This window comes from Coenobita brevimanus, chromosome 17 (assembly GCF_032717465.1).
Source record: "Coenobita brevimanus isolate Jiangsu-jjx chromosome 17, ASM3271746v2, whole genome shotgun sequence".
NCBI lineage: Eukaryota > Metazoa > Arthropoda > Malacostraca > Decapoda > Coenobitidae > Coenobita > Coenobita brevimanus.
The window spans coordinates 28568104-28591153 of NC_136970.1; the positions used below are offsets into that span (position 1 = coordinate 28568104).

Genomic DNA, 23050 nt, shown 5'->3' on the forward strand with positions numbered 1-23050 from the left:
ACCTTCAGTGATGAACTATGCAAGCCCTGCCTGGGCTTCTAACCTCACCAAAACACACTACAACACACTACAGACCATACAGAACAAGGCCCTAAAAATAATCACAGGCTGCACAGCTACTACACCCACAGACCACCTACATCAAGAAACGAAAGTCCTCAAAGTCAAAGACCACCAAGACATGAGAGGCACCCAGTTTCTTGCTGCAGCCTCCACAAACCCACAACATCCACTACAGTACATGGCAGCACATCCACCCACACCAAGGAACATCAAAACAACACCCAGCACACGATACCATACACAAATACTGTCATCTCTACCCCCTCACCCACCTCAGACCAGCTTCCAGAAGCATATCCACACTCAGATCACTCGCCGTTCCATTCAGTCACTTAAATACAACACACAGCTGCATGCACGGCCTCCTGACATCCATTCTTCTGAATCCTATCTTCCTCGTGAGGACAGGGTCCACCTGGCCAGGCTGAGATGTGGGCACCATCCAGCCCTTTAAAGCTGCCAGAAGAGGCTGGATGACTCCGTCGTTGATGCCTGTCCAGGATGCAACACAGCACCCCATACTATTAAGCACATTATGGAAGACTGCATTGCATACAATCACCTGCGCCAACAACACAACATACACTCTTTGAGAGCTCTGTGGGAAAGCCCGGTCTCGGCCATGGCCTTCCTAAGGGACTCTGGGCTGTTCGGCCAGACTGCCTAGGGAACAACTACTACTACTACTACACCCTCTGCCTAACCCCTCAGATGTGTTTTCAGCTCTAGGGAAGTGCAGAGTTTTTCAAAGACTGACATGAAACAAGCTTTTCAGTAATTAGTCGTGGATGACAAATCACAGGAATACTGCACCATAAACATACATTTAGGTTTATTTCGTCCTAAGAGACTGCCATATGGTGTAGCCAGTAGCCCTGCAATATGGCAACAGACCATGGACAAAATCTTCAATGGACTACCTGGTGTATTTTGTTTCATAGATGACATACTAATTGCAGGCAAGGACGAAATAGAGCATCATGCAAGACTAACAGCAGTATTAAGATGCATCCAAGACATTGGCATAAACATTCACAGGAATAAATGCCAATTCCATGTTCCATCTATTGAATACTTGGGTGTCATTATATATGGACAAGGCATTCACAAAACTAATGAAAAGGTTAGAGCAGTTCAGTCTGCAAAAGTGGCTGAAAATGTAAAGGAACTACAATCATTTTTAGGTCTTGTAACATTTTATGGAAGGTTTATTAGGAATTTAGCTACCATTGCAGAACCCTTATATCAACTGCTTAACAAAGATGTAAAATGGAACTGGACAGAGGACTTTCAAAAATCTTTTGAGAAAATCAAAGCAGAAATAACTTCACCAAACTTCTTGGCACATTTCAGAATGGACTTGCCAGTCTAACTAATCTGTGATACCTCACAAGTAGGAGTAGGAGCAGTTTTACCTCAGGAAATGCCAGATGGTACAGAAAAACCAATTGCTTATGCATCAAGATTGCTTAACAAGGCAGAAAGAAATTACTCGCAAATCAAGAAAGAAAGTCTTGCACTTGTTTATGGTGTCAAAAAGTTCCACATATACTTGTATGGCAGGAAAGAATTCAAATTAGTCACAGATCATAAGCCATTGCTAGCTATTGTTGGTCCAAAGGCAGGTCTACCAACTTTAGTGGCTGCAAGACTGCAGTGCAGGGCTTTCACACTAGCCGCAGACAGTTACACGCTGGAGTACAGACCTACAACTAAAATGGGAAATGCAGATGCATTATCTCGCTTACCAGTAGATAAAGCGCCTGATGATCATGAGGTCAGTATTCTGCTGATAGATAGCTACAATTTACCCATCACAGCTAAACACATAGTGCAAAACACAAAACGAGATCCTACACTGTCAAAGGTACTGCACGGTCTAGTTACTGGAAGAGATTCATTACTGACATGTGAAGAGTAAACCATATGTGGCAGTATGGTCAGAGCTCAGTGTAGAACATTACTGCATATTGCGTGGATCAAGAGTAGTTGTTCCTAAACAACTTAGAGAACAGGTTCTTGCAGATTTACATGCTGACCATCAAGGCATTGTCAGAGCCAGATCAGTAGCTAGAACTTACATGTGGTGGCCAGGAATGGCTAGGGAAATTGAGATGTATATAAAACAATCTCCGTCATGTGCTATCCATCAAAATGATCCCAAACCAGTTCGTGTTCATCCGTGGGAATACCCAAGATATGCATGGCAACGACAGCACATTGACTATGGAGGTCCCTTTCTAGGATAATCATACTTAATTGTTGTAGATGCTTATAGTAAATGGCCCGATATCATTCCAGTGCAATCAACTACATTAACTACCACAATTAGGGCACTGATGCAAATCTTTGCAAAACATGGTTTTACCAGAATGCATTGTATCAAACACAGGAATTCAAAGATTTTTTAACAGTCAATGGAATTCAGCACATACAGTCAGCACCATACCATCCTGCCACAAATGGGAAAGCTGAACGATTTGTACAAACATTCAAACAGCACATGAAGTGTACAAATGCGAACAATTCAAATGTGCATTCTAGTATCAGCAAGTTTCTGTTAACTTACAGGACTACTCCGCATGCAACATCGGGTATGTCACCATCTCTTCTGTTGATGGGAGGGAGAATTAGAACCAAATTAGACTTGATGTTACCAAATTTCCTTAGTGAACAGCAAAGCAAAGGCTGGAAGCAACTGCAGCATCAAGGTAAAGTTAGAGAATCCAAACCTTCATCTCTAGTAATGGTTAGATCATACACTACACCGAACAAGTGGATACCAGGAACCATTACACGTTAAGTGGGCAAGATGCACTATGATGTCAACGTCAATGGTAGTGTAACAAAGAGACATAATGATCATTTGAAACCATCTTGGACTGATCAGACACAAAATTAATCTGTAGAACAAAATCCTTCAGCAAATCATAACAGTACACAAAAGTCAGTTCCTTCCAGCAATGGTGAACGGGTAGAACAACCCACAGTGCTTTCACCTCAAAGCCCTGTCGCACGCAGAGTTCTTAATTTCTTCCTGATAGGGCAACTAGAGGATTACCTCCTGAGAGATTAGACTTGTAAAGTAGCAGTATGTAAATGATGCTTGGTCATATTCCATTACGTAGGTTAAGTGTATTTTTGTATGTTTGTATATAGCTTCATGTTGGTGCTATAGATGTGTCCTTACTTATCTTTATGAGAGAAGGACGTGTTATATATCTTCGTTACCCTTTAACACATATTTTCTCTTATGATTTCCTAGTATCCAGTTCGTTATTGTATTACCAATATTATTATGTAGTGGAATCTCATTATAGCATTGATGCGCATTTGTTTCAGTTGTTTATTGTTTATATGTTAGGTTTAAGTACATATACTTTTTCAAGCGTCTTCAACCTGTACCGGCTGAGCAATTGTATTAAACACAGCCATGAAGTAGTAGTTTCATTCTACCTGCCACAACACTGCAGCAATGAGAATGGGATGGATATATGAATAATATGACACACTAAGTCATACTACAGCTCCAACCGTTCACACAGCGGTATCCTTTCAAACAGGTACGTGATATGAGTGAAATGAGTATGGAGTGGTAAAACACAACAGAGGGGAGGGGGGAGAGGGAGAGGGAGGCTGAGGATGAGATGGAGGGATGGAGTGGAGAGATATATGAGAGAGGGGTGTGTGAGCTGGGAGCAATCCAGTGAAGTGGCATTGGACATGGCGAAGTGTAGACGAGTTGTTTTTGATCACCCCTTACGGGATTGGCGTCTGGCAATATATATATATATATATATATATATATATATATATATATATATATATATATATATATATATATACTTGCTACATAGCCTGCCCACCTCCAATTCTGTTCTTTTATAACTTCTATAATAACTTTGACTTAAGTGTGCTCTCTCACTCAAGTTGATCTATTCCTGTCTCTTACAGGTAAAGATATTCCCAACATTGACCTTTCCATTGCTCTCTGAGAACGAATTAATTTATTTTCCATCGATTATGTCAGTTTCCAAGTCTCATAATCATATGTCATAGTTTTTTTTTTTTTTTTTTTTTTTTTTTATGTGTCGGACACTGGGCATAGGCTTCACAGCCTGCTCTCAAGGTCCAGTAGTCCTCCTACATCCCTTACACCTCTCTACATGTCACCACTTCGGCGCTAACATCTACCGTTCATATTGAATACATGGAAGAGCCGTCTCATACAGGACTGGTGTATTGGTATTAGCGGGGGTATTTTTACAACATGTCGGCGGGTCTTCTGGTAGATCAGTAAAGTCTGATTTCATGAAATTCAAATCCTTAAACTGGTCCCTGCCCCAGTGGGGATTTGAACCTGGGTCCGGTAGAACTGCAGGCCACCTCTCTACCGACTGAGCCACCGCCTCCCTCCTGGAATTAAACATTCATTATATACTTTTCGTTTCATACAAACTGGCAAGCTACTTTTCATAATGTCCCTATGTTTACCGAAAGCATTCCATCCGATTGTAATGCGTTTTTTTATTTCGCAGAGGAAAGTGGACCAATTTTAAGTCCAGGTCAGCTACGAGAGGTGGTTGTGAATTTGATAGACCGGTTGACTGGAAATTTTTGAGCCGTAGTGTCGAGTTCTGGTTGGGAACAGTTTAATTAAGAATCTGTGTTGGATATCACCTCATTCACTTTGTAAATCATACCTTATAAATCTTGAAAATATCCTTAATGATAGCTGTTTGAAATCAATATGTATTACACTGTGACGATGTAAATTCGAGTAGAGGCTAATAAATGTTAATGAGTGGCAATCCCATTCATATGTTTTTTACTACTTACGTGCTGCTATTATTTTTGGTTCTCATGTCAGAGGTCACATCAATGTTGGATGCATGAACAGAAACTGTAAACACTTTATGTCATTCTAATGAAGATTGTGTGGTAAAATACTTATCAGGGCTCTGTTCGGAACATATTGACGACATTCCAATTCTTTTCCTGCCGCCGCCAAAACGCTTTATTCATGTTGATTCATCACTCGTACTGAACAAGCTGACTATGGCATCTGTTATCTATTGTCTGATCACAGAGTTCATCAAAGGTGGCCACATCCTGAAGTGCTTCAGTCTACCTCCTTTTCTTCTTCCTCCTCCTCCTCCTCCGCCTCCAGCCCATATCATAACTATTAATTATTGCTACACTAATTCAGTACTAGTATCAAACTTTCCAAGCATTTTCCCCCCAGAGAATCTGTTATCCAAAAGGTTTTGCTGAGAGAGAGAGAGAGAGAGAGAGAGAGAGAGAGAGAGAGAGAGAGAGAGAGAGAGAGAGAGAGAGAGAGAGAGACAGACAGACAGACAGACAGAGACAGAGACAGAGAGAGAGAGAGAGACAGACAGACAGAGAGGAGTGGCGACTGAGGGAGAAGCCAGAAGATAAGGTTGTGGAAAAAGATTAAGTTTCTATTGACTTTTTCGTCCCCAAGAATATGTTGGGTGTGTGAGGGGGGGAGGGATAGCTAAAGTGTTTTTTCTGTGTCTGACTCTGGGCATATGCGTCATAGTCTGTTGCCAAGGCCCAATAGTCCTCTCACGTACCATACACCTCCATAAATCACCACTTCGGTGGTAACAACCATCGTCCATATTGAATACATGCTAGGGGTGTCTCATAAGGGACTGGTGCATTAATATTGGCTGGAATGTTTTTACGGCATGTCACCGGGCCTGCAGGTAGACTAGTAAAGTCTGCTATATATAATTCAATTCCTTAAACTGTTCTCCTCCCCAGCGGGGATTCGAAGATGGGTCCATTATGACTGCAGGCCACCTCTCTACTGATTCAACTTCCGCCTCCTGGACGGGCAAATATGAGGGAGGGAGAGAGATGAACAGGAAGAAAAGTCGGATGGTGAGAGAAGAAAATTATGGAGTGAATATGGAGGGTGAGCAGTGAGGGGAGGGTATCCAGCAAAGCTCATACTTCCAGGGCATATTTTTCTCATCGTGTCACAACACCCACCACGAATGCAGCCCACTCTGCCCATGTGTCCTCCCACACCACCTGGTCCTGAGAGATCTGAATGACATCTCCAAAGTCATTACACTGAATCGCTAATTATTTACAGTCACCTCTGTATGCATTAATTGAAACGATATCCATTGATTGGAATCAATCCGATGGTCTTCACAATGACTTAATGTAATCTGTAAGATTTAAACTGTTATACTTCATTAACCCTTATTCATGCAGGCCTGATAAATGCCTCATGCCTTTGTAGGCTTGACCAGAATCAACTTTACCGAACTCAGTATACCTGGCGGATTTTAACTGTTATGGAAGACCTAACTTGCCTCAGGTAGTCTTTATTTAACTTACGGTCTTCGGGGGGTTGAACAGCGCGCTGCATCTCCTCATGGTTCAAAATGCTGAAGTTGGCCATTGTCACATACTCATTACAGCAACCATACCTCCTAGAACAAACAGTTTACTAACAAAATACTTAATTGCCCTTCCTTTTTCCAATGCAAGTTTGAGCACGCCGCCAGGTGAAGTCGTTGAGGAGCACGAAGGTGAATAACAGTGGTAACGTATTTCTGCGTGCAGACTGCAGAGGCAGCATTCGGGAACGTTTGGTCGCTGCAGCCTGGGCTGGCTGCCGCGTGGCACTCCCTCACACTGCCGTGCTGAGTCGCCACGCATAAACCCACCCATTCGGCAGGTTTCATTCAACCAGTACGTATGGTGCTTACCAGTGCCCCAGTTTTCCAGCCATTCCAGAATGATACTGTGCCCTATGGTGTACAAAGGGTAGTTATCTTAAGGCCCCAATACACTATCAGTCATGACTGCACAATCATGGTGATTGTGCAACCAGTTCAATCATTGGTTTTGGCCACACACTGGTAATGAGATTGTGCAATCGTCAGTTGTCATGAGTGATTCATCCAGTCAAGATGAGTAGGGAGGCTGCATGTATTGCCATTGTCCTTGCCCTAGAGAGCATGGAACCAAAGAAGAAAAGGAAAACAAAGGTGTGGATGAAGGATTGGCTTAAGAAAAGACATGAATTCACCCACGACAACCTTCTACAGGAGCTTGTAATCTCTTCTCCTGTAGACTACAAGAATTTCCTATGTATGGACAAGGAAACGTTCATTGATTTGCTGGGAATGGTTATGCCACTCTTACGGAAGGTGGACACAAAGCTGAGAGATCCAATATCTGCAAGTGAAAGGCTTTCCAGTGCTTTACGGTTCCTTGCTACTGGCCAGTCGTTTAAGGACCTGAAGTTCACCACAGCTATCTCTGCACAGAGCCTGGGACAAATAATCATAGAGACGTGTAGTGCTATTGTCTCTGTGCTGAAGGAGAGTATTAAGGTAGGGGTAATAATACAAAAATTGTGTCACATATGATTTAACATGAGTACTAAAATTATCCTTGTACAGTGTAAACAAAACAATGGTAAGGTGTTAGTTAATATCATGTAGGCTGCAATGTAGGCCAACTGGAAAAAAAATCAACAATTGAACTTGAAAATTGCCATCCACCACCATAATTATTACCTACAATACCAGGACCTTTGTGAAATCAGTACTGATGGAAACTATACTGTGCATTATCATTTACTGACGTATATGTACGAAAGGGATTAACATGGTCTTGAACAGAGGGTGGTGGCATATCAATCCCCATGGAAGAGTTTGATTCAGTGTCAGGTGAAAGGACAGGAATAGGTGTGGAGACCCTACTTGGTTCAAAACTGCCTTAATTAATCTTGACAGAGTGACCGTGCAATGTCCCTAGCCGACCCTCAAAAAGGATGTCATTTATATCTTTCCTTGCATATATTTGTTGATTGGCACTCAGGTTCCTAAATTCTTGAGCCCAACTCCTTGCTAACACATCAACGGCGTCGTCACTTCGCTGCAGATGACTTCATGCCAGTGACAGAAGTTCAGTACGTTTAGCTTCGACGTCTATCTTCCTTCTTTTGTTGGATGAGCTTGCCACCATCTGTTGTGCTTCAACATGTACGTCAACACGGGATGTATTCGGTTCCTGCAGAAGGGAACAGAGGTTCGTTAGGATGGAATATTAAATGGGTAAAAGTTTAGTAGGCATATCGGATTAACACATTTCTGCTTCTCGTTTACAGATACCACAGACAGAAGATGAATGGGTAGACGTAGCTGACGCATTTGAAAGGACATAGCAGTTTCCGCATTGTATTGGGGCCATCGATGGGAAACATGTAGAGATTACCAAGCCCATTGGTTCAGGTTCATATTACTACAATTATAAGCATACATTCAGTGTAGTACTAATGGCTGTTATTAATGCCAATTATGAATTTATAATGGTAGACGTTGGTGCAAATGGTAGGGTTTCCGATGGTGGTGTGTTTGGAAACACTAAATTTTGTAAACAGTTGAAAGAAAATATACTACACATCCCTGAACCAACCTCTCTGCCTGGATGTCATGATATTATGTCATATGTTTTCGTGGAAGACGATGCCTTCCCATTAATGGACAACCTAATGAAGCCTTCTGCTCAAAGAAACCTCACCAAAGCACAAGACATTTACAATTATCGAGTGTCACGAGCACGACGTGTTGTTGAAAATGCATTTGGGATAATGTCATCACTATTTAGGGTTCTTCTATCTACTATCAATGTATGTCCAACCAAAGCTTCAACAATAGTGTTGGCTTGCTGTTATCTACATAACTACCTGCGCAGACGACATGTAAAAGCATATTTAGAAGCTGGGTTTGATATGGAAGATGTGAGTAGGCCTACTAGGCAGGGTAATGAAGAAAATTGGATATCTGACAGACAGCCTCTTCCACTGGCACTGTACGCAATGCAACTTCATCAGCTAAGGATAAAAGAGATACATTGTGTCACTATTTCAATAACACTGGATCTGTACCATGGCAGGAATCAAGGAATCGGGGATGCGAGTGAGTTAGCCTTCATGTTGTACAGTATATGGCGGGTCAGTAATGATGGTTTTGTGTAAAAAGTACAATGCTATTTTGATATGGGAATGGTTGACAATGTTCTGTTGTTGATATAAATTTGCATGACTACTTAGTACTTACTGGGTCATCCAATGAATCTTCATGATTGTTTCCCTCTCCCTCATTGTCCATGCTTGAGACTCCATCCTGTTGCACTTCCTGGTCCCGAAGAAATGTGAGGTCATTGTAGTACCACAGGGAAGGTCTGTTGATGTTGTCGATCCCAGCTCCTGACTTCTCACTATCTAACACTTTCTTTAATTCTCTCCGGTAGTTGGAGCGGAAGGCATTGATCTTTGTGACCATACTACGGGTCGCATTGGGGTCTATTTCCTTTAGTTTTTCTACTAATTTATAATAGCATTCCCCTTTAAAATTTCTGTTTTTGTATTCATCACTTTTGATCTTCCACAATGCTGGGAAACCTCGGTACAGTTCAAGAAATTCCCTCCAAAACTCCTGAGTGTCCCGTGTACTCGCCATGGCTGGTGATGGAAGACTGACGTTTTTGCCCAATCACTGCCACACACCGTCAGTCATGACTGTGCAAGCGTCATGATTGACGGTTAAATATCAAACCATGTTGGACCATCTTCAGTCATCTTCAATCATTTGCGCAATCCTTCAATCATACCCACACACTATGGATATGCTTGTGCAATCATCATTATTGCGCAGTCATGATTCATAGTGTATGGGGGCCTTTACAGTTATAATTATAACCCCTGAATGAAAATCAGACTTTTCCTAAAATAATTTTTTCACCATATATAACTATTATAACTTGATTCTCTTACTGTGCTAAACAAGTCTCTTATTTATATTTTATACTCTTATGAAAATAACAAAAACAGGCTCTTATCTTCTATGCACGCTGAAGAAATCTTTCTTCCACATACATGTAGGGGTTATCTTTCTAGAAATAAATATTTACAAACACTATATGCACATGTCACCGTCATATACACGTCACTATTGTAAATATAAACACGTCACTGCTGCACACATTATTTTACCACGTTAATTTCGTGAATAACACATCACTGTCACTCACTTTCTTCATACGTCATCTGCTACTTGCACTGCGCTTGCAGACAATATTTTCTAATGTCACAGCCAAAAACTATTTACAAAAGTCGCTGCCATGCGCTATTTACACTGTGTGGGAGAATGCCAAGACAACACACACACACACACACACACAAACGCATCACTTTTGCTCAAGAAAGGCATCGCAGGAGAGGAGGGGAGGGAGGGTGGCGCCATCTCGTGATGTCTCCTAAAATGATAAGGACTTGTAAATTGACTGGAGAGAATGCCTTATACCACTAAGCCCCTTTCTTGGACGCTCTTGTGGTGGTGACTTGCCAGGGAAGAAGGTGGGAGGCTGAGGGCGGACAGGCATTGAATTGGACGTGATGTAATTTCTTGCTTTGCGGCAAGCGCCTGACTGATGCAGTCCTATATGCACTAAGCTGACAGTAGTGAGAAGCCAGAGGCTACTTAGCACCATGTTTATGGGCACACTCTTCAAATTACGGTCATGACATTACATTTGATGACCCGAAGGATAAGGATTAATGTACAGTCCATATTGTTCCTCAGATTTATATGCTTTTTATTTATTTATTCATTTATTTAATTTAATTTTTTCATAGATTCATCAGCATCTTTATAAGGTTTTATCCAATTCTTTACAGTCTTAGGCTGATGTTGGAGCACAGATCAGGAATAACTTCTTTTTCTGCTTTTTATAAGGCTCACTACTAGAAGGAAGGCAGGAAAGAGGGAGGGAAGAAACGGGAGAAAGGGGATAGGGTGATGAAGAGAGGAGGGGAAAAGGAAGATATTAATCCACTTCAAACTAAGAACGTCAAACCTATAATACTGTTAGTGCGGTGATACGATTGTAATCAATTTATTAGAGCAGAATCTCAGTACTCAAGGAGTGGTAGGTGGTTGCATCTCTCGACTTCAATTCAGTATGAGACATCTAAGCTGAACATAATATCTGGCAATAGCGAGAATTAAATATAAATAAGTCATCCGGCTAAACGGTTAAATCGAGATTGATTTCACGAGAACCTTTTACACAGTTGGAACAATTCTTATGACGTTTGCGCGGAATTAAATAACATGTTTTTATTAACAGTGAAATAGTGATCGAGGGAACATAAGAAAACGAGAGGGGAGGAATAAAATAAAAGCAGGAGCAAGACGATGAGAGAGAGAGAGAGAGAGAGAGAGAGAGAGTTAACATAAGGAGGGATGAAGTTAGAAAAAAAAAAAACGGGAAAGAGGAATGAAGGACGATATGGGAAAGACAGAAAGAATGAAAGAAAAGCAGTCGGGAGCCGACTTTTAATCGCCCGCCAGAATACGCTGTTGACCAAGTCCAAAATTTAGGCCGTATCTTCATACCCTGAAGAATTCATGTTGATAACTCAGGCCATTCATGAGATATAATGGTGCTAAAGGCAGGCGATAAAAACTAGTTGACCTTTGGCGGCCATTTTGGTGACCTTGACTTTGACCTCGAGTGTCCATTTGCGAACCTGATCAAGATTTTGGCCATATCTTGGTACCCTGAAGGTTTCATGTTGGTAGCTTAAGCCGTTTATGAGATATAATGGGAACACACACACACACGCACACACACATAGAGGCAAACAAAAACATTATCGCTCCACCTTCTAAAAGCGGGTGATAACAAAGATGAGAGAGAGAGAGAGAGAGAGAGAGAGAGAGAGAGAGAGAGAGAGAGAGAGAGAGAGAGAGAGAGAGAGAGATGGGGGTAGGAAAATAGGAGAGACGACAGAAAAACAAAGAGAAGTGGAATTGGCTCAGAGAGCACATACCACCGCCAATGCCATTATCATTAGAAAATTTCCGAATCCAGATTCGGGTCCGCTCCCAAATTTAATCAATTCTTTCTTGGAGCATGACCCACCCTTCCACAAAATTTCATTGAATTTTATTGCAAATTTTTGGAGATATTGCGTGGGATACTCCGGACCCTGATCAGCCTCCAAATTTAATAATTTCTTCCTTGGCCCATGGTCTACCCTTACACAAAATTTCATCAATATCCATTCATAACTTTTTCAGTAATCCTGCTACAGACAAACAAACCAACTCGGGGTAAAAGACCCTCCTTAGCGGAGGTAACAGGAGTACACACTGACAGAGTTTGACACTCGCGCCCAGAGAGAGAGAGAGAGAGAGATGGGGGTAGGAAAATGAGAAAGACGGGAGAAAAACAGAATAAGAGTGGGCACCAAGACTGTTCAACAGTCGCGCCCACTGAGAGAGAGAGAGAGAGAGAGAGAGGGGGGGGGGAATGAACAAGAGTGCGTTCTGTGAAAGTGCACCACAGGTGTCACTAACTGGTCTGTGGGCTGAAAATATGACTTTGCCCTGTGACTTTGACCTTTGATAAATTACTGTCAGAATCGACATTATTCTTTCTGTCCTAACCCTTAAACCGTCAAGCAGAATTGGTTTATATATGATGATAAATCTTTGGGTTACCACCGCCCAGTGACTAACATTTGACTTTTCCTTTTGACTTTGACCTTGACTGACTTCTCAAAATCGAATCTCTTTCTCCTTATCTTAAACTAAACCTTTCCAAAAGAAATTTAGCCTATGCTGGAAAATGCCTGTTTCAATTAACTTGCTATGTGACCTTGACCATTTACCTACTGTTTCATAAAGCAATAGATCAATCTCTTGGGGGATCCAGGTGATCCTCAACCTATCTACCGAACTTAATCCAATTTCGGTTAAAATTATTAACTGTTATTTTGATCGCACTGACACATAGATACAACTTTGACTTTGCCCTCTGACCTTGGCTTTTGACTAACTATTGTCAAAACTAATTCCATGTGAATTTGTTGCATTATTAAAGGGTTCACGAAATGTTGATTCAACCAGATCAAAACAGTTTTAGTTGACCAAACCCTGATGATCTTGACTTTTGACCTTTTCCGTAACCTTGGCATTTGACTAATTGTTTTCAAAATCGAATTCTATTTTTCTTACCTAACCATCAGTCCTTCCGCTAAGAATGGTAAAACTTAAATCACAGCTGAATAGTTAACACCTCACACTTGTGGCCTCGACCACTGACTGGATGTTCTTTAAGCTGAACCACCTCATTTTTGTTGTGCCCTTAACCCTTCCTCAATAGCCTGGTCTAAATTGGATATAAAACTGTTCAAGTTCTTTGGATAAATCAATGTGACCTTCACATTTGGCGTATTGTTTTAAAAACCAATAGGTTTTTTCATTGGCTGTCTCTCTACTCCTATCCCTTCAACAGCTTTGGTTAAAATCGGAAAATAACAGGTTGAGTAAAATCGGAAAATAACAGTTTGAGTTATTTTGCACAGAGAGAGAGAGAGAGAGAGAGAGAGAGAGAGAGAGAGAGAGAGAGAGAGAGAGACGCCGGTCAGATCAAAACATCGCGTGCTTTTCGCTGGCGAGGATGTAATGATAAAGAAAAGATAATGCAATGACTGGGAGGAAATTTTATAACTGATAAGGAAGAAAGAAAGGATGATATAATATGTGGGGAAGATCTGCACAGGGAAAAGTAAGAGACTCTGGGAATAGGATAGGGGAGAGATGGGAAAAGAAAGAAAAAAACAGAAATACGAGGTGGAAATAAAAACATAGATGTACGAGACGGGGGAGGTTATGGGTGGGCGGCAGAGTCCTTTAGCACTAGGAAAATGCGTCTCTTTGAGGACAGATGCTGATTTTTCACAGCAGATCCTTCTGTTGGTGTACAGGTACAGGGATCTTTAAAAGGGAATATGGTTAGTTATTTAAATCATTGCATTATTAAGACTGTATTGTGTGACTGATTTTTTTTTTGTTCTGATACATATTCCTCATCCTCATTCAGTTTTCATGCGAATACAAATCTGGGCATGATACTTAAAAAAAATAATAATATATCTGTCGACAGCCAGAACCTTAATTCTGTAAGTGAAGGCTACAGACAAACTGTTTGGATTTAACCTTTTCCTCTGAAATTTGAATACCCTTCCTCCAACTCATACCCCATTGTTTATATAATTCTCCAATCCATCTTTCCATCTCATCCCTGGTCTCACCCTCCACCATAGTCACTTACTTTAAGACTAGGCTGCCATTCGCCATCCACTACACATGAACAAACATCTCTGAATATAATTATCTCTTAATGTTTTCAATCACATCTTCATCAATATCACAATGCACTTTTACTTCTACATTTGTCTGTCTCTCCATGGAACTCCACATAATTTGTGTACATCTAAGAGGATCCAGGATTTGACTCCACGTTAGCGTGGGGATCAAAATACTATCATGAAAGGATGATTTGTCTTCCATGGTCACTTTCCTCTTCCTTGCCAGTGTTTACAATAAACCAGCAACCTTCCTTCCCTGCTGTACCCTTTCAAACATTTCATCGTATATGTTTCCCTCTTGATATTTACAGAGTCAAAGTACTTAAATACACTCATATTAATCATTTTCTAACCATCTAACCTCATTGTGGAAAGTTTTTGTCTCATGTACTTTCACTTTATTATTACATTTCTTATATACACTCCCAAACTCATGCACCAAACCTTAAAGCTCCCATTCATCTTCATTTATCACATGGACTTACGCAAGAGGGTTGCAGTCCAGGCTCTGGAGGGACAATTTGGCTAGTTTGACAAATATTGCATAAATAACTTCAGTTATAAATCATTGTTTTGGAAATGGCATTATACTCCTTGCCATGATATATTTTTACTTAGCTTACCACAGTTACGGATTTATTTTTGTCAGAAATTTCCAAGCTGCTGGAAAATTTGCAACTATACCAGAAGGACTGACTATCGTCAAAGCCTCAGTGAGCTGCCAGTTAGTCCAATAAGCCATAACAAGCATGACGTGCTACTGTCGATAATATATCCTTCCATCTCCCCTCTCCACTGCTGGCCTTGCATTCGATTTTTTAATTAAAAAAGAAAAGAAAAGAACGTTCTTTGAGGCAAGTTCAAGTCTTCCTCAGATGCTTATACCATACCTTGATATATGGATCAGGAAGTGTATGAATTTGGCTTAGAGTAATTACTAATTTGTTTCTAGGTTTAACATAGGGGATGGAGATGAAAGACAATAGAAAGCCTGACATCCCATAAAAACTGTAGGACACTGCTCCATCAAGAAACTACATGGAACATTGTTAACAAGACCAATCCGAGACTGCAAATCTCTGGCAAGGCTGAAATTGCCATTATCCCACAATGGTAAAGAATCCTTTAAATGTTTCTTGGATCTGTTTTAGGATCCAAATCACTAGCAAAATCTCCAAAGGATTGTTCCTTGGGTCAAACCCTCAAAAAAAAAAAAAAAAAATCAACAAAATCCATTCATAACCTTTTGAGTAATCCTGCAAACAGACAGACAAACCAACCAACCAACGCCAGCAAAAAGCATACCTCCTTGGCACAGGTATATATCTTTTTCATATGAGGTAGGTCGCATGGTGGTGGAGTTGACTCACTTGGGATACGCTGCACACCACGGGTTAATGGCACATTATCATCACCAAATGAAACTAAAGTAAGCTTTCAAACTCTACCTTCTCTCATTAAGGGCAATCTGCCATTTGCTCCCCTACCTTACATAGCTTTTACAAATCAATCCCTATATAAACTGAACTACCGTGGAGAGATGACACCCTTTTTCAATATTTACATCACAGAACTAAACTTAGTTCACTATCCACTAGCACTGCAGCCTAGTGCCCTCGTACTTTATGTACTATTCACAGAGCCTAGCAATTTGCCATTTAATCTCTAAATTTTTAATAACATCCAGTTTCCTTGTCTGCCTAGTCTTGCCATTATGTTTCGTCCAGATCCAGGAAGGCAGCATACAACTTTCCCTTCTCTAGATACTTTTGCAGTTAGCTTCTTATATCGAATATATTATGACATACACCAATTCTTTCCTTCCAAAGCCCCTATGTTCTTCTTTAAGCAGTTCTTCGGTCATTTCCCGAATTCTGCCATTATGTATCTTGCTATATATTTTTCCTCTTACACAGAGAATAAATACATCTCTCTGGCTATCACACACACTGCTCTTTCCATTTTTTTTTTTTAAATTGGGGAACAGTTATAACTGACCTACGTCATCTTCGACATACATTCTACCACTCTCTCTCTCCCAGTAATTTTGCCACACATTCCATTAGTTCCTAGGACTTTCACTTTTTGATTTTCTTCATTACTTCAGATACTTCCAGCCTTCTGATCCCTTTCTCCAGATTCGTCTTTCTTCTTCGTCCAGCCATTCCCTAACGACATTTACACGTGCTATTTTTGCTTACTGTTTTCCACAATTTCTTTATTTGTTCTCTGGCCCCACTCACGCTTTCTCCCTCCTCCACTGACATTTTGCTGATTTTATCTTTAGCTCTTCTACTGTCTCCTTTATCACCCTTTCTTACGTTTTTGACTTTCCTCCAAAATAATTATCTACATTCTTTCCTTCCCTCCTATAGATATCTTCCATACTAATTATCCACTTTCCTTACTCTTTCCTTGTATTTTCACCTATTTTCTTTGCATATTTCGTGGCACTTTTCCATCTCTCAGCATTATCCACTCGTGTACTTCCCATCCAGTCACTATATGCTTGCATCTTATCTTTCACAGCTTGCTTCGTCTCTTCATTCCACCATGCTGTTCCTTGCACCTCATTGTGTCTTCTTTTCTTCCTGCTGTCTACCTCACATGCAGATTTCTCTGTGAATATCTTACATATGCATTCCACCTCCCCTGTCTGCCCCCAAACATACCTAGCTTGTCGCTGCTCTTCTATCTTGAATTCCACATTTTTTAATCTTTCTGTAACCTTGCTACTCTCATTACAGGAACTACTTCCTACTGTCTTTCTCCTCATCCGTTCACCCAACGCGTTTGCACCCCTTTCGTCGACTATCGTATGCAAAGATCAGATGGTCCACTCGCCCTGTCTATAAATATTCTCTCAAGTCTTCAACAGAGATCTTCGCATTTGCTCATCCAATCACCCTTGATCATCCAACTCACCATCCATTCTCTTTAGTAATCCTTATGTATACCTGTTGATCATTCTGGGTCAAAAAATGGTAATGGTTATTGTCAAGGCCTTCTTTACCTCCACCAGAGCATTACCATTCTCACTTACTTCAATAGGTACACCTGCTTTATTGAACTGGCGGCCTCCTGGCAAAATCCGGTCCTGGAGTCGTTTTTATTTGGCCTATCGACCGACTCAGAAGAATGAAAATAAACAAATAAAAAGCATAAAACAGAAAGTTTTACATCTTTCTTTTTACTCATGTATTTAGCAGAAAATTAAATATAAAAATATATATGAATTTCTTGTTTCTATGTATAAATGTTCAGATTGGAAAATTGAGATAATGTATGACCTCTTCGTTAATGACTCAAAATTCGGCCCTACTTCTAGTTTTATCGATAAATGTAGTTTATCGTAGTTTACCGTTGTTCACACTGCAGCTAATATCGATGAACGTAGCCGAGGGGTTAGATTAAATGGAGAGATTGTAGGAGTATCGTAGATTATGGCTTCCCCTCTATCACCAGTGGAGTGTCACGTTGGCTGCTGCTCAGTAAAATGGTGCATCGTCGAGCAGAGTGAATAGGTAGGTCTCTCTCTTCCTTACCTTCCCCCTTTGTGTAACGGAAGCGAGGTGAGTTACAAAGCACTCTTGGCTTACGGAGTTTATTGTACACAGTTATGTCGAAGTGTGACTGACAGCGTACTGTAGCTTGACGGCAAACCTCTTAGCTGACCCTATCTCCTGCCGTCTGCCCTTGATCGTATTCTCGGTTTCTCTCTAACCCCTTCTGACCTGAAGGGAATCTCTCCGACATTATATACAGCTCGAGGGGGATGTGTGTGTGTGATATAGTGTCCGGTAGATTTAATCGACTAGAGCTGGTTACCCCACATGTTTGAATACGTCACGAAATTCTGATCGTCTGAACTACAAAGGGATTGTCTGAGATACATCATGTTTTAAGACATTCTTGATGGTCTGGGACAACAGTTTTGCGGATATACATCATGTGGATTGACATTCCTAGTGAGAAGCTGTGCATGTCTCCAGCAGACACTACATCCTACACATTGTGATATGAGATATATACTAGTGCCTATAATGCCTACAGTTGAATATCCTTGAGGTACACCGTACCCACCAACCACCCCATCTTCCTTTACATTCCCATAATATATCCAATGAAAAACGCTCTCACACCCCTCTGAAACTTTTCCAAGCACGCTTCCACATTCACACAAACCTCATCTATAACATATGAATTAGTGAAAGCTGGGGATATGGAGAGCTGGAGCTCCCGTTTCATCAGCCCTAGGATTAACTTCTAACCTTCCCCCTTTCCTGAACTTTTTCAGTGTTTCACTAGCACAGAGAGTAGGTCAGAGTATTCTCATATACAATTTCCTCTTTCAGCACCAATTTGCATGCACATTACACATCACACTTCCCAGTCTAAATTCGGCAAAAATGGCATCTCAGCACCGAGGCTTGGGGTCCCACAAGAGGGGAGGGGGGCATAAAAGCCCCTACCATCCTTCCCTTTTCTGGTTACAATCAAGTGAGATGCATGGGACCATTGCCTGACTCACTCCTTGTTCGTTTCTGTAAAATTCGTGGCCTTTCCTAAAAAATTTTCTCTGTTGAAACCACCTCTCATCCTCGAAACCTCACCTCTTCCTTACTGAGACTCAGCTGCCTGCGGCAACTGATAGCAAACCTTTCTCTGTATCCTTTTTCTATCTCCATACTCACCTCAAACCCACGGGTGGCTGTTGTCTGTGTGTATGCAACAACATATCTTGTTCTCGTGCTCCTGAACTTGAATCTTCGGAATTTACTAATCTCTGCTTCGATTAACCTGTCATTCTCTGTATATAAATCTGTGCTGTGTACTTGTCCCCTAATTCTACTGACTATGAAAAATTCTTTGACAATCATACTTCTGTAATGGAATACATCCTGTCAGTTTCTCCTTACTCTGAAATCTCCATTTTAGGTGACGTCAAGGTTCATAACCACCTTTGGCTCTCCTCTTCATTCACTAATGCACCTGGTGAACAATCCCACATATCTTCAATTTTTAATTACCTAGAAAAGCTTGTATAGCATCCTACCTTTACCCTGAAGTCTTTGGGGAGAGTAAAACACACTTGACCTTGAAAGGAGAAACCTGTACTGTACACTGGAAAATTCCTCTAACATATTGCCAATATGTCGGGAATCGAACCCGGGACTCTCAGATGTGAAGCAGGCTGCATACCACTACACCATGACCAGGTAAAAGTTGTGTCACATTGTCACAATCTTGTAAACAATGTTTCTCCGAGTCCCAACTATGTGCCCGACAGGATGAGAGGGAAAAACTCATGAGTGGTCACTACTCCTTTGGACGTTGTGCTTCGATCCCTGCACCACTATGGTATGGTTGGTGTGCAACACCAGTCTGGGCGCAAACTGTCATCCCTCTTCTATCCAACTCTGTAATGCAGTACTTAACCAATACCTCCAGTCCTTCATGAATACAACGTATGAGCTCTGTAACTGGCCTCTTTTGCCTGTATTTCCTGCTGCCCATGACCTCCAGTCCTTTAAACGCAATGTGGCTATGCAACTCGAAGTAAACGGATCTTGAATTTGACTCTCTGTTTTTCGTTTTTATTATTTAATGGGAACAATATTGCTGGAGTCTGACCTTTGGTTCCTTAGTCCTTGCATAAAAAGTACTTTTGCACTATGTATATATTTGTATTACTCTGTATAAGATATTAAAACAGCAGGTTTCTTACAGTTTCTCAAATAAACATGCGATTTCTCTATATATCAAGATATTCTACTGTAACCTTTCAGTCTTAAAATATGCACTATTTCCTACATATTGAATCATGTAGTACTTGTTTGGCGATCACAGAAACTTTGGGTATTTTCAGGACAAACTCCTTCCCACCCAGTGCCTTCCTGTACACTTATGAAAATAAAATATTTGATGAAAGAAAGAATGTATGAGATAAGGAGAAAATGAAAGACAAAGGGAACGGCAGAAGAAAGAAAAGCAAGAGACAAACAAGGAAGAAAAAAACGAGAAAAGATGCGCGATAGGCTGAATTAAATGTGAAAAAGGAAGTCCGGAAGGACAATGAGAAGAAAAGAAACGAATAACTGGAAACAAACAGAAAGTGTAAAAAGTAAACAGGTATTAGGATAAATGAATTAAAATGTAAACGAGACAGGCAGTAAAGCGGGAAAAAGTAAATTTTTAGGGCAGTACGTGCATGTATTTCACATTTTCTTTCTATCACAACCTTCTTTCCGATCGTCAGTATGGGTTCCGTTAGGGACGCTCCACTGGCGATCTTCTCACCTACCTTTCAGACTCCTGGTCATCCTCCTTTCGGGACTTTGGCGAAAGCTTTGCCATTGCACTTGACATCTCAAAGGCTTTCGATCGAGTCTGGCATAAATCTTTAATTTCCAAACTGCCCTCCTACGGTTTCTATCCTTCTATCTGTGCCTTCGTCGCTAGCTTCCTTTCTGGTCGTTCTATAGCCGCTGTTGTAGACGGCCATCGTTCTTCTCCTAGATCTATCAACAGTGGTGTTCCTCAGGGCTCTGTCCTATCACCAACTCTCTTCCTTTTGTTCATCAATGATCTTCTAAGCTGTGCATCTAACCCTATCCACTCATACGCTGATGACTCCACCCTTCACCTTTCCATTCGGTTCCCGCAACGCCCATCTCAACAGTTGCTTCAACAAACAAGGGATGAGGCTATGGCACACCTAATGTCTGACTTGGCTCGTATCTCTGACTGGGGTAAAAATAATATGGTTGTTTTTAATGCATCTAAGACTCAGTTCTTACACCTATCAACCCGACAAAATCTTCCACAGGTATACCCATTAATGTTTAATAATATTCAGCTTAATCTTGCATCATCCTTGAACATGCTTGGGGTTTCATTTACTCGGGACTTATCTTGGAAAGATCATATTACATCTCTTGTGAAATCTGCTTCCAAGGGATTGGGTGTGCTAAGCCGACTCTGCTCTTTCTTTACCCCTGCACAATTGTTGACTCTATACAGGGGTTTTATCCTCCCCTGTGTGGAGTACAACTCTCATATGTGGGGAGGCTCCCCACATACAGCCCTTCTCAATAGGGTGGAGTCAAAGGCTTTTCGTCTCATTAACTCTCCTCCTCTTACTGACTCCCTTCAACCTCTGTCTCTTCGCCGCACTGTTGCATCTTTATCTCTTTTCTATCGCTACTCTAATGGTCACTGCTCCTCTGAACTGTCTGCTTGCATTCCTCCACCTCTATGACGGGTGCGTAGCACCCGTCTGGCATCAAACTCTCATCCCTTTTCTGTCCAACTCTCTAATGCAAGAATTAACCGTTACTCCCAGTCTTTCATTTATGCAACAGGTCAGCTCTGCAACTGTCTCCCTCTGTCTGTATTTCCTGCTGCCTATGATCTCCAGTCTTTCAAACGCAGTGTGTCCAGGCATCTCAAAATGATCGGATCTTGAATTTGGCTCTCTACGAGATATTGTATTTTGTTTTTCTCTTTGAGAGAACTGTTACTGCGGGCTCATGGCCTTTGGTTCCTTCTTCCTCGCATAAAAAAAAAAAAACTGGCACTTAAATAATTCACCAAAAGATGATATTTTACTTTATACAATTCTCTCGATGGTCAGCGATAACTAGACTTGTTTAATCTGATCTACTTCGACTGGGTATTCAGGCAAAAATAGCGCCAACCGTGATGGACTTGAAAGCAAACAAGCTTAATGTTCTAAGGAAATAAAGAGGAGTGGCAAAAAAAAGTTTATGGAAAATAGGGGAAAATATTAGACAAAAACATTGCACAATACAGAAACTACGAATCCATGAATGTACTGTCCGAAATATTACCCATGAGAGGAAAGAAAGAGATGAAGAAATAAAAAAAGGAAACTCGAGGAGAGGGAGAGACAGAGAGCATGACAATGAAAAATGTAAGTTGAGAATGAAGATGAAATAAAGCAAGAAACAGTACAATATGCAAGGAAGAAAAGAGAGGGATTGAAAGGAAATTCGACAAAACAACTAACAAGGGAAGTGAAGAAGTAAGCAGAATAGGAAAAAAAAAATGAAGAAATGAGGCAAATTAAAAAAAAAAAAAAAAAAAGGCAAATGAGAGGGGGGGGGAGATCAAATTAACAGGTGAGGATGTTTTTGGAGAGGCAGCGTTAAATGAGAACTTAATTGTCGGAGGAAACGAGGAAATAAAACAGGTTACCGTTAAGGTGCTTCACGAGAAAAAATGAATTAACAGAAAACATGGTGGAAAATTAAAAGGAACGACTACAGAGACGAGAGTTGGGAAATCAGGAATAAACTTTAGTGAATGGGGGCTATGCATGAGAGAGAGAGAGAGAGAGAGAGAGAGAGAGAGAGAAGCTGGAGAGCAAGAAAAATGAAAAACGGGGTCCTCTTAAAAAAAAAAAAAACATGTTTCTGGCCGGTAAACAATTCGCTGTCAGAACATTAAATGACTGCGTTATAGCATTTCTGCATTTCCAGATATCCACTGTTAACCATTTCAGCCCAAGGGATTAGTCAAACAAATATATAGTTGCAGATATAAATTTCGATTCAGTTCATTAGGATGAATGACATAATTGAGATCAATGATTTTTTCTCAACATTTCACTACTTTGAGTATACTGTAGGTGCCACAACTTTCCTACTAAAAAGATCATCACTATTCCAGGTCACAGTTTTATAAAACTTTTTGCGGACAATAATATTGTTTCATTTTTAGTCAAGGAATGATCACACTCATTAAACA

At 40.8% G+C, this 23050-nt stretch overlaps 1 pseudogene; it reads right to left on the minus strand.

Moving 5' to 3' along the window:
- Nucleotides 1-7833: 7833 nt before the first annotated feature.
- LOC145391199 (uncharacterized) lies at nt 7834-9578 on the minus strand (annotated as a pseudogene).
- Between the last annotated feature and the right edge of the window lie 13472 nt (nt 9579-23050).